Source organism: Nannospalax galili, unplaced genomic scaffold (assembly GCF_000622305.1).
Source record: "Nannospalax galili isolate Female #2095 unplaced genomic scaffold, S.galili_v1.0 scaffold271, whole genome shotgun sequence".
NCBI classification, from domain to species: Eukaryota; Metazoa; Chordata; class Mammalia; order Rodentia; family Spalacidae; genus Nannospalax; species Nannospalax galili.
This window is the reverse complement of record NW_008331789.1, coordinates 5528353-5537826: the sequence shown is the minus strand read 5'-3', so window position 1 is coordinate 5537826 and position 9474 is coordinate 5528353. Positions and strand designations below refer to the sequence as shown.

Genomic DNA, 9474 nt, shown 5'->3' with positions numbered 1-9474 from the left:
AAAAAATATTATAACAAGGTTATTTAAAAAAAAAAAAAAAAAAAAAAAAAAAAAACACTGGAAAGCAACCCATGTATGCACCTTGTATAAGGGCAGTATCCTCTCAGAGAGAGAAAACAATATTCCTAAAAGCTAAAGTCTCAAAAACCAGCTACCCAGACAACCCACAGAGATGATGAATGAGCTGTCAAGGAGATGAATAAACAGTAACTCTGCCATCACATTCAATGCTCTATTTTGATCAAATAAATGTCATGATAGAGATACATCATTTGAGAGTCATTGAGTTGGAAAGAACCTAAAAACTGTTATTAATAAGAATAGCTAATATTCATTCAGCATTATCTATGGGCTTGATAATTTATGTAGATTACCATAACCATACTCAAACAACAACACTGTGAGATAGTTAAGTTGGTAACAATGTTACTGATAGTGCTACCAATGCAGAGAGAAAATAGACCTGCCAAAGTCCCACTGCTATTTTAAAAAGCAGAAATGGTTTTGAATCCAGAGTACACAGCTTCAGAACCTATTGTCTACACTATGACTAATGCATTTATCAAAGAGATGTATACAATAGGCACAGATATGGCTTACAGAATTTTTAGTATTACTGCTTCTCTACAGAAAAATGATAAATACATTTTGTTATTTGCTTCTCAAAGTAACATAATAAATCTTAAATTATTGTCCCTCTTTTACTTATGAAGGAAGGACGTTTCCAAAAATGGCTGCTGATGAGATGCTTTAGCAGTTAACAACATCTACTGTAATTGCAGGTTCAATTCCCAGAATCCATATTGGGTGGTTCACAATCACCTGTATCTCAAGTTCCAGGGAATCTGACACCTATCTGGCCTTCATTGGTTCCTTCAGTCATGTGGTGTGCATAAACTCATGCAAGAAAACACACATGCACATGTAAATAATAAAAATAAATGAATATTTTAAAAAATAATGATTTTCCTAACATTTTACAGATTGTAAGTAAGAGAACCAGGATTCAAATTAAGGTATGAAGATTATCAACTCCCTTTGCCAGGGATCATATCTAATCTTCTTAGCTAGTTAGACTATCCCCATGCTGTCCCCATCCCCACCTTGGACCTAGCCCCCCCCCACCTGATCATCTCACTCCAGACTAGCCTCCTAAGCCTGACCATGCCCACTGCCCTTCATTCCTCTATACCTGGACCTGCTATATTCTCCTGCTCCAGGGATCACATCTACTCTGCTTAGTTAGACCATCCACAAACTGTCTACCTCCCAACACCCGGAGCCTAGGGCACCTCCCACTGTCCTGAGACCTCAGGACCAACCTGCCCAAAGTTAGCCACTGGATCTCTGTAGTCTCAAATTGGGCTTAGGCCCATTTACCCCGCTGGCTTCCATATGTGCGAACAGAAGTTAATATAGTTATTACAATGCTGCTTCTAGAGGATTTCTCTAAACATAAAAGTAGATATTCATGGCAAAAATATTTACTAGAAATATGATGCAAAATAAACAAGCTCTTATTAACGTGCAAAGTGTTGCTCCTGTTTCTGTTGTCCTACTGTTCTGTTTATAGTTGAATTTCAATATCACACCCTTGGTTAAACTTGTGCCGTCCTGTGCCTTATGTAAATGGCTTTGTTATAGCTGGGTTTTTTGGACGGCCTACCCCTACCTTTTAAGCATTCGGGTTTCTCACCTCATTTCCCTCCAGATTACGTTTCATCCTATTGATCTTTGGATCTTTAAAATGCTCTCAAAGCATCTAATGCCATGTATCTCAGAGTGACTGTTTTCCTTTTTCTCTGTTTTCCCTATAAATGACAGGAGTCTGGAAGATGTTCCAATGAAGGGTAATGGCTGTCATGTGTGCATGGCTGTTAGCAAAAATATCTTATGTACATTATCTCAATCAACTCGTCATGGCTCTTTGCAATACCACTTAGAAATAAAAAATGTATGGTGAGCACAAGGGTCTGAGCCATTCCTTACTGATGCTATGTGGCCGAGTGAGGATTCCTAGCTACTTCCATGTGCTCCACAATGCACAGCCTCAGTTATCACAGCACATCTCCCTCCTACAGTTCCCAGTGATGTGACATTACAGTGCTCCTGCTCTTGCCATGGGTCCAGTTAGAAGATGTCAAGCCTATTGACAATAATTCTTAACTGACTGCTGCCTTCTTGGGGACATTTTTAGTTTGGAGCTCTAAAAACTCCATTTCCATCTTTAAACATAAATCTGGCAGAGAATTCTCCCAGGCTATTTTCTTTGTAACAGAAAATATCTTGTTTGCTTTGTTTAAGACCGATGCCCTTATTCCAGATGGACATGCATTCCCTTTAATTAGTTTAATGTGTTTACTAGATTTGATGCTTGGTATTGCTCAGAATGTATTGGGTTTGATGAATCTATTGGGGTCAGAAACCCTCCAGAGGGCCCTCCAAGGCTCTTTGAGTCCTAACCCATAATGCTCATTTCAACCAGCTCCTCAGACTTTAGAAGATTCACTTCTTAGGAACAGAGAGCCCCAGATTGCTTATCATTTTAAGGCTTTCAAAGACATCTGGTATGTTGAGATAGTATCAATCCCACTTACAAAATATCTGATCTGATATGGCTTTTCATATTCTCTCATGATTCATCAAGTAAAGAATATTTCCAGGAAGAGACAGATTCTGAATCATACATCTGGTTCTACTGAAGTTTTGCTGGTGACTAACTTTCCAGCTTACTAGTGGCACTGATGGTCATTTTAACTTGAGCCTTTCCTCTTAAGAGTTTTGGACTTATGATAATCTATTACAAATAACACACAGGAGCTATCATCATTACATCTTATGGTAAAATAGCTAACCCAAATTGGCATCTGTCTGAACACTTAATATCCTTCCTTTTAGTCTTAGGGTCCTTCACTGTTGTGAATTTCCTCAGGTTTCTCAAGTATGGCTGAGCACTCAGTGATTTCCAGTGAAGGGCGGGGGTAGTAAAATTGAAATTGACACATAGATGTGGGAAAACATGAGACGGCAGTGGACGTAGGGGATTCACAGCCACGTCTTCTGTTATCTTAAATCTTCATCTGGATTCAAGAGTGACATTATTTAATCCAACACTAATTATATTTCTCTCTATCTCTATATCCATTCCTCCATGAAGTCATCAGAACCTCTCTCTGTGGACAAGGTCAGAGTGAAGCCCAAGATAGGGTTTAGCTAATACACATGAGAGCTCTTGAGTGAGGACATCTGAGTGATTCTTTAAGAAGTATCACTTCCTGTATTTTGGTAGAATAAATATCTTTAGTTAAAACAACATGCTGTTTTTAAACTCATTCCTGTTAAGAATAACAATGATTTGAAAGGACCAGCCTTCCAGAAAGAGATGCTGAAAGAGTTTCATGTACTAGAAGTATCTCAGGAACACCTGTGGAGGAGACAAGACCAGGACCACAAGTCTATGCTAGGAGAAGTGAGCAGAAAATCCAGCTCAAACCAGACAATCTCTGCAGACCTAGAGAAAATCTAGACTTTAAAGTGGCCATCAAAGTTGTCACACATGAGCTTTTTTTGTATCTGCCAACCAGTTGGATATGATAGAGGCCAGCATGCTCACTAAGCAGGAGGGCTCTAAGGTTGTTTCCCAGGGACTGAGAGCTGAGTGCTGGAAGCCTTCCTTGAAGCTGAAGTCACAAATTCTTGTTCTGTAGGAGACTGATTCCACCAGACATTATTTGACATCATTTTGCTCTTGGCTTTGATTCAAACTACCAGCCTTCTTTTTAAATAAAACTGCTTAACTCTATTTTACTGATAGAAATATATCATATGAAATGAGCATCAGCTGTTGTATGACATCACATAAGAGACAAAGTCAGAATTAAATAGTAATGCAAGGAGTAAATATAGAAATACTTTGTTTCAAAAAGTCATTAATATATAATAAAGCATCCTCCATACTTAGCACAATTTACTTCTAATCAGTTAAAAATTTGAAATAATGCAAAGCTGAATTTTAATCAAACTTTTATCAGTGGAAAATGTTCTTTTAGTTGGAGGTGGCTAGCTTTCTCAACATCAAACATCCTTTTCAAAGATGGTTTGTTGAGAGAACACCAGTCAGGTACATGACCCCTCTGATTATAATATTTCTTTGAAACCAAATGGCTCCCAAGTATCATCTTACGATGCTCCAAAAATAACTCCTCCAAATAAGGCCACATGATCAGCCTTTGCAGGCAGAATATAAATTCTAAATGTCGTGGTTCCATGTGATTTGGGGGGGGGGAATAATGTATTTTGTATTAGTTAACAAATATCTTGTATCTGTTAGCAATTTGTGGAAAAATCCTGACAACACAAATGTGCCACCTGTGACTACCAAATTCTCTGTTAGTTGCTTCCTGGTGTCTCTTGAGCACTGTAGATGAGAATCCAATATTAAAGTGGCAACTTATTTCTCCTTATTATCTTGTTCAAAAAGAATTTCCACAACTGAATCTCTGATGATGCAGCAAGTACATGTAAAAATTTTTCTTCATCTAGTGAATAATCAACATCTGGGGGTGGAGTGGGATACCCATTATTCACATCATTATTTAAATCATGCTGCTTGGATTTTTAGCTCACTTACAAATCAAGTTCACACTCTAATATTCCTTAAGACACTTTCTGAAGCTGAACCCATCAGCAGGCTCTGATCTTTAGCTGTACCAGTGTCAACAGTACATTGATCTGACATTTCAGTTTCCAACTCTTTTTGAAGAACTATTCTTCCTTAACGGTGTGCTACCCAGCAATTTGATTATGGAATTCCTTCATATACACAACAAATTAACTATCCAAGAATATAGTCTACACTTACTACTATGATAAGACACACACACACACACACACACACACACACACACACACAAGCAAAAAACCAGTTAAGACAAGGAGGAAAACAATCCCATTTTATTTTGACTCAGTTGTGTAATTTCACTTTAGGAACATCTAATTACATGTGCTTAGACCTAATTAGCTAAATTATATGAATGTTTAAATCTGTTTCAGACTATCTCAAGGTCTTTATTCAGCATCAGCACAACTGTGGGGCAACATGAACTAACCCTGCTTCACTCTGGAAGTAGCCCAGTGACTGGGCTACCTAGAAAGATACAGTTGAATCTTAGGAAGTAGAAACTGAAGGAATATAGCAATTGACTCTCCAGGTCTCAGCAACATTTTAACATTTAAATATTACATACTAAATATTCACATTCCCAAGTCTGATATTCTAGGTTCTCTGCAACCAAGCTTTAGCTTAGATCTTTAGCCTGATTCCCAACATTTCTTCTATTGTATAATAGCATCTGTTCAAACTGAAGATGGCCTAGGTTTTTATGGATTTTACTGGATTTTCTTTCCCTAAGCTGTCAAAATTTCATCCTTAAATTCCACAACCGAATCTCATCTCTGTCACAGCTTGGTCAGGCATTCTTTGAATGAAACCCAGTCCAGTGCATTTCAATACAACAATCCCTTTCTTCATTTCAATCCTGGCACATTCTTCACATTATACAATCTCTGTGCTTTTCCTTACAGTGCACATTTTAATTAAAAAGATGAACAGGCATGACCTGATCATCTCCTTAATTAAAATGTGTTCTCTACAAAGTTTGTGTTTTATCCTCATGGTATTCCTAATGTCCTGCATGGAGAATACAATTCAATAACTGTAAAATGAAGGAATCTATAAATGAGCTCATGAATATTAAAGGAGATGCTTTGTAATTAGAAACACAAATGTTGGATCTATGAAGGCATAGTTCAAAGCACTCATCTGAAGTTGAGAGAATGGAGTCTCAGAATGGCAGAGCCTAAGGAGCAAAAGGGCCACTAGTGACCTGGAGCAGAAAAAATAGAATTAGAGGACAAATGCTTTGAGTTTCTAAAAAAGCCCTTTGCACTCAACCAGATTTTCTCTACAACTCTGATTAACACTCCCAAAACATCATGATACCCTGAAAGCCACATGCTTATGTAAAGTCAATGCTGATTTATATTTACCAGCATAAAATAGACAAATTCAGTCATTCAAGCATTTACCTAGGATTTAGTTTGATATGAGATTACTTTACATTCGGGTCTTAGGAAATATTATTCAACTCTGTAATGTTTGAAATACTGTGTTAGTAGTTAAGAAATATTTGCTGGTGAGCTTCATGAGCACATATTTGTGCTATAAATCTATGTATGCCCAATACTGAAATTAATGATCAGTTGAATGGTAAATCTTTATAGAAATATTTAGTAAGTATGGAATAAAGAAATAAATGGATTTTGTGGGCCAGAAATTTTTCCTGGAACTTTGTATGCACTATTTGTTTACACTTTATAATCACTCTACGGGATCAGTTTTAGTATCTCTACCTTGAAGAGGAGACAACCAGGTTTCAAAGGTAAAGAAGCTTCAAGGGCAGCAGGCTACACAGCAGGTGCTAACATCAAGAGTACTTGCCGTGTTGTTCTTTTCCATTTGGGAAACCAAATATTTGGAAAAAGTTAAAGTCAATAAAGTAGAATAAAATATGAAATAAAATAAAAACTAGCCTACCTACATACATCCATCTACACAATCAGAGAAAAAATGCATATACTTTCAAGATCAAAAAGTAGATTGCTCATCTAGAAACCTGAAATAATGGCATGAGTTACTTAGTTTTCTTATAAAATTGTCATTCATGGTTGACGTATTTAGATTTGTATGACCGAGCACAATAATAGGAAGATTTTAAAAAGAATATTCGGTTATTTTTAAAGAATATTTAGAAAACTTTTCCATCTCTCAGAAATAGCCAAATAAGTCCTTAAGAAATATTCCTAAAAATAATCCGAAATTTATTTTTCCTTCTGGATTTTTGTATCTCTAGGAGTAGATTATCACCAAGGTCTAATCAAGCTATAAAAATTTTATTATTGTAAAAAGTGCTGAATAGAATATCAAGAGTCAAGAACTGTATATGCTCCAGAGACCAAGTATAAAGAAGACTCAGGGAGGACAGAGACAGTGATTGCCTGAAGTCACAGAGGTAGGTGTCGTGAAGGACATGAGGCAGGATCTGTGACATTGTGGCAGATGTCTGGGTGCTTGGAATTCTTCCTTCCTTCTTTCCTTCCTTCCTTCCTTTCTTCCTTCCTTCCTTCCTTCATCCCTTCCTTCCTTCCCTCCTTCCTCCCTCTTCTTTCTGCCTACTCAATCCATGTCCCAATTCTGGTTTTCTTTTCATGACGTGTCATAACCTACTTGGCTACTTGGTTTGGAAGAGGATTAACCCCACTTCATCCCCACAGTCCATAGGGTGGTTCAAGCCTGAGGTTTGACCACTCAAAATTATATGTTTGTTTATGATATAGAATCAATTTAGGGCGGGAGAAAAAAGCTCATAAATTTGCTTAATCATTCAGGCAAGAGAAAAACTCTTCCTACTGGAGAAGCTAAGCTGTAGGGTGAAGACCAGACCTGAAGGTTATTTTGAGAATTCACAGGAGAAACTATGGGATGAGGACTCAAGACACAAATGCCTGACAGCCCCATGAGCTTTGTGATCTATCCACGTCTGAAGTAATTGGGCATTCCCACAGAATTTCCACTTAGATGATTCATAGGTTCCTATTACAATTCAAGCCAGTCTGAGAAGTTTCCATCCTTGAACCAACACAGTCTCGGCTAATGTAACCCTGAATGTATTTGAATAAGGCTAAGTGGAGAAACACAATGAAGGCATTCTAAATTCACCTCTGTCGATTATGGGCCAGGTATAGGAACAGGTGGTAATCAGATGAAAGACTATAGATGATACATTAGGTTAGCATGTGATATAAATATTTTCATTGATCAGATGGGGGTAACAGATGGAAGATTTTAAATGTATTGATGGATATCAGGGACTCAAGAGTTTTGAGCAGTAGCTATAATGATGGAATTAATTTATAACAGTACAGCATTTTGCAGTTATCAGAGTGATTATTCATGTGTTATCTCATTGGGCTAGCTTCAAAGGCACTAGTATTTCATGTGTATTTTAGAGATGGGGAGCAAAGCTTCGGGGAAGTGATATAAAACACATCATCTCAAACTTCTCCTGCTTAGACTCTTCCACATTCTGCTTGGTATTCTTACAACAGATCCAATGTCCTTCCAAGTGTTATTAGTTCCTGCATGGTCTGACCTCTCACTTCCTCTTGCTTCATTCTCTTGTATTCCCTGCCTTGTTCACAGTGCTCCAGTGCCCCTCGTTGTCTTCCTTTTCTTCTAAAGCACAGAGCCTTTAGGACTCAAGATCGCATCCTGCTTGTCCTCTCAGAACCATTCATTTAATTCTTTTCATCCAACTAATACTTATGCTATGGTTTGAATGCATCCCTTAAACATTCATGTGTTGGGACCTTAATTTACAGTGTACGACTGTTGGCAGCTGTGGCTGGTGGAAGATGTTTAGGTCATGAAAATGAACACTCATGTGTTATTTAAGATCATTCTATTAGTGGGTTAGCCCCCAGTGTAATGGGTTAATTCTTGTTGGAGTGATTTGGTTGAAAACAGTCTCTCTTCTCATCCTCACTTACCATTCTGATTTCCTGCCATGAGATAATATAATAGCAAATCCCTTTAAAGGCACTGTCACACAATGGTAATGAACTATAGTTTCTCCAGAAACATGAGCCAAGCAACATTTTGCTCTTTATAAGCTACCCAGTCTGTGATATTTAGTTACAGCCATAGAACTAAAATACTTGTTAAACTCCAGTTTCCATCTTCCCAGATGATTTCATAGAAAGGTTTGCCCTGACCACCCATCATCCCATATAAAGTACCACCACCATCCGGTATAACACTGTGAACATTTCCTTCCAAATAATATAATGATTTATAATTATGAATTAACTATTATAGTTATCATTTGTTATTAATGCAATTTATTCTATCAGTTTATTTCCTGTAAGATATGAGTGCTAAAGCTGTTCTGTTTAATTCTTGAACTAAAGACACTGGCTCATGGTAGCCCTCAATGAAAGTTATTGTGTGAATTAAAGAATACATGAATGAATGAACATTCTACTACTTGAATAATAAAAGGTAAATATAGCACATTAAAATATTTAGCCTTAGTTTGTCTGATCATTATAAAAGTTAAATAAAATGCTGTTTTTCAACACTGGAGGGTCTTTTTACAAAAATAAAACTCAAGCACTCATATTCATTTTTTTTTTTTTTGGTCTTTTTGAGACAGGGTCTCCCTGTAGCCCCAGCTGTCCTGGAACTCACTACGTAAGACCAGGCTGGCCTTGAACTCACAGAGATCCGCCTGCTTCTGCCTCCCAAGTGCTAGGATTAAAGGCATGCCCCACCATGCCCAGCTCCAAATTCATTATTTTAATGAAATTTTCATTGCATCATGCAGGCCCCAGATTGCTCCATTTCTTTATAACTCT

The 9474-nt window shown here is 37.4% G+C and overlaps 1 pseudogene; it reads right to left on the bottom strand.

Moving 5' to 3' along the window:
- Nucleotides 1-3981: 3981 nt before the first annotated feature.
- LOC103728898 lies at nt 3982-8839 on the bottom strand (annotated as a pseudogene).
- Nucleotides 8840-9474: the final 635 nt, after the last annotated feature.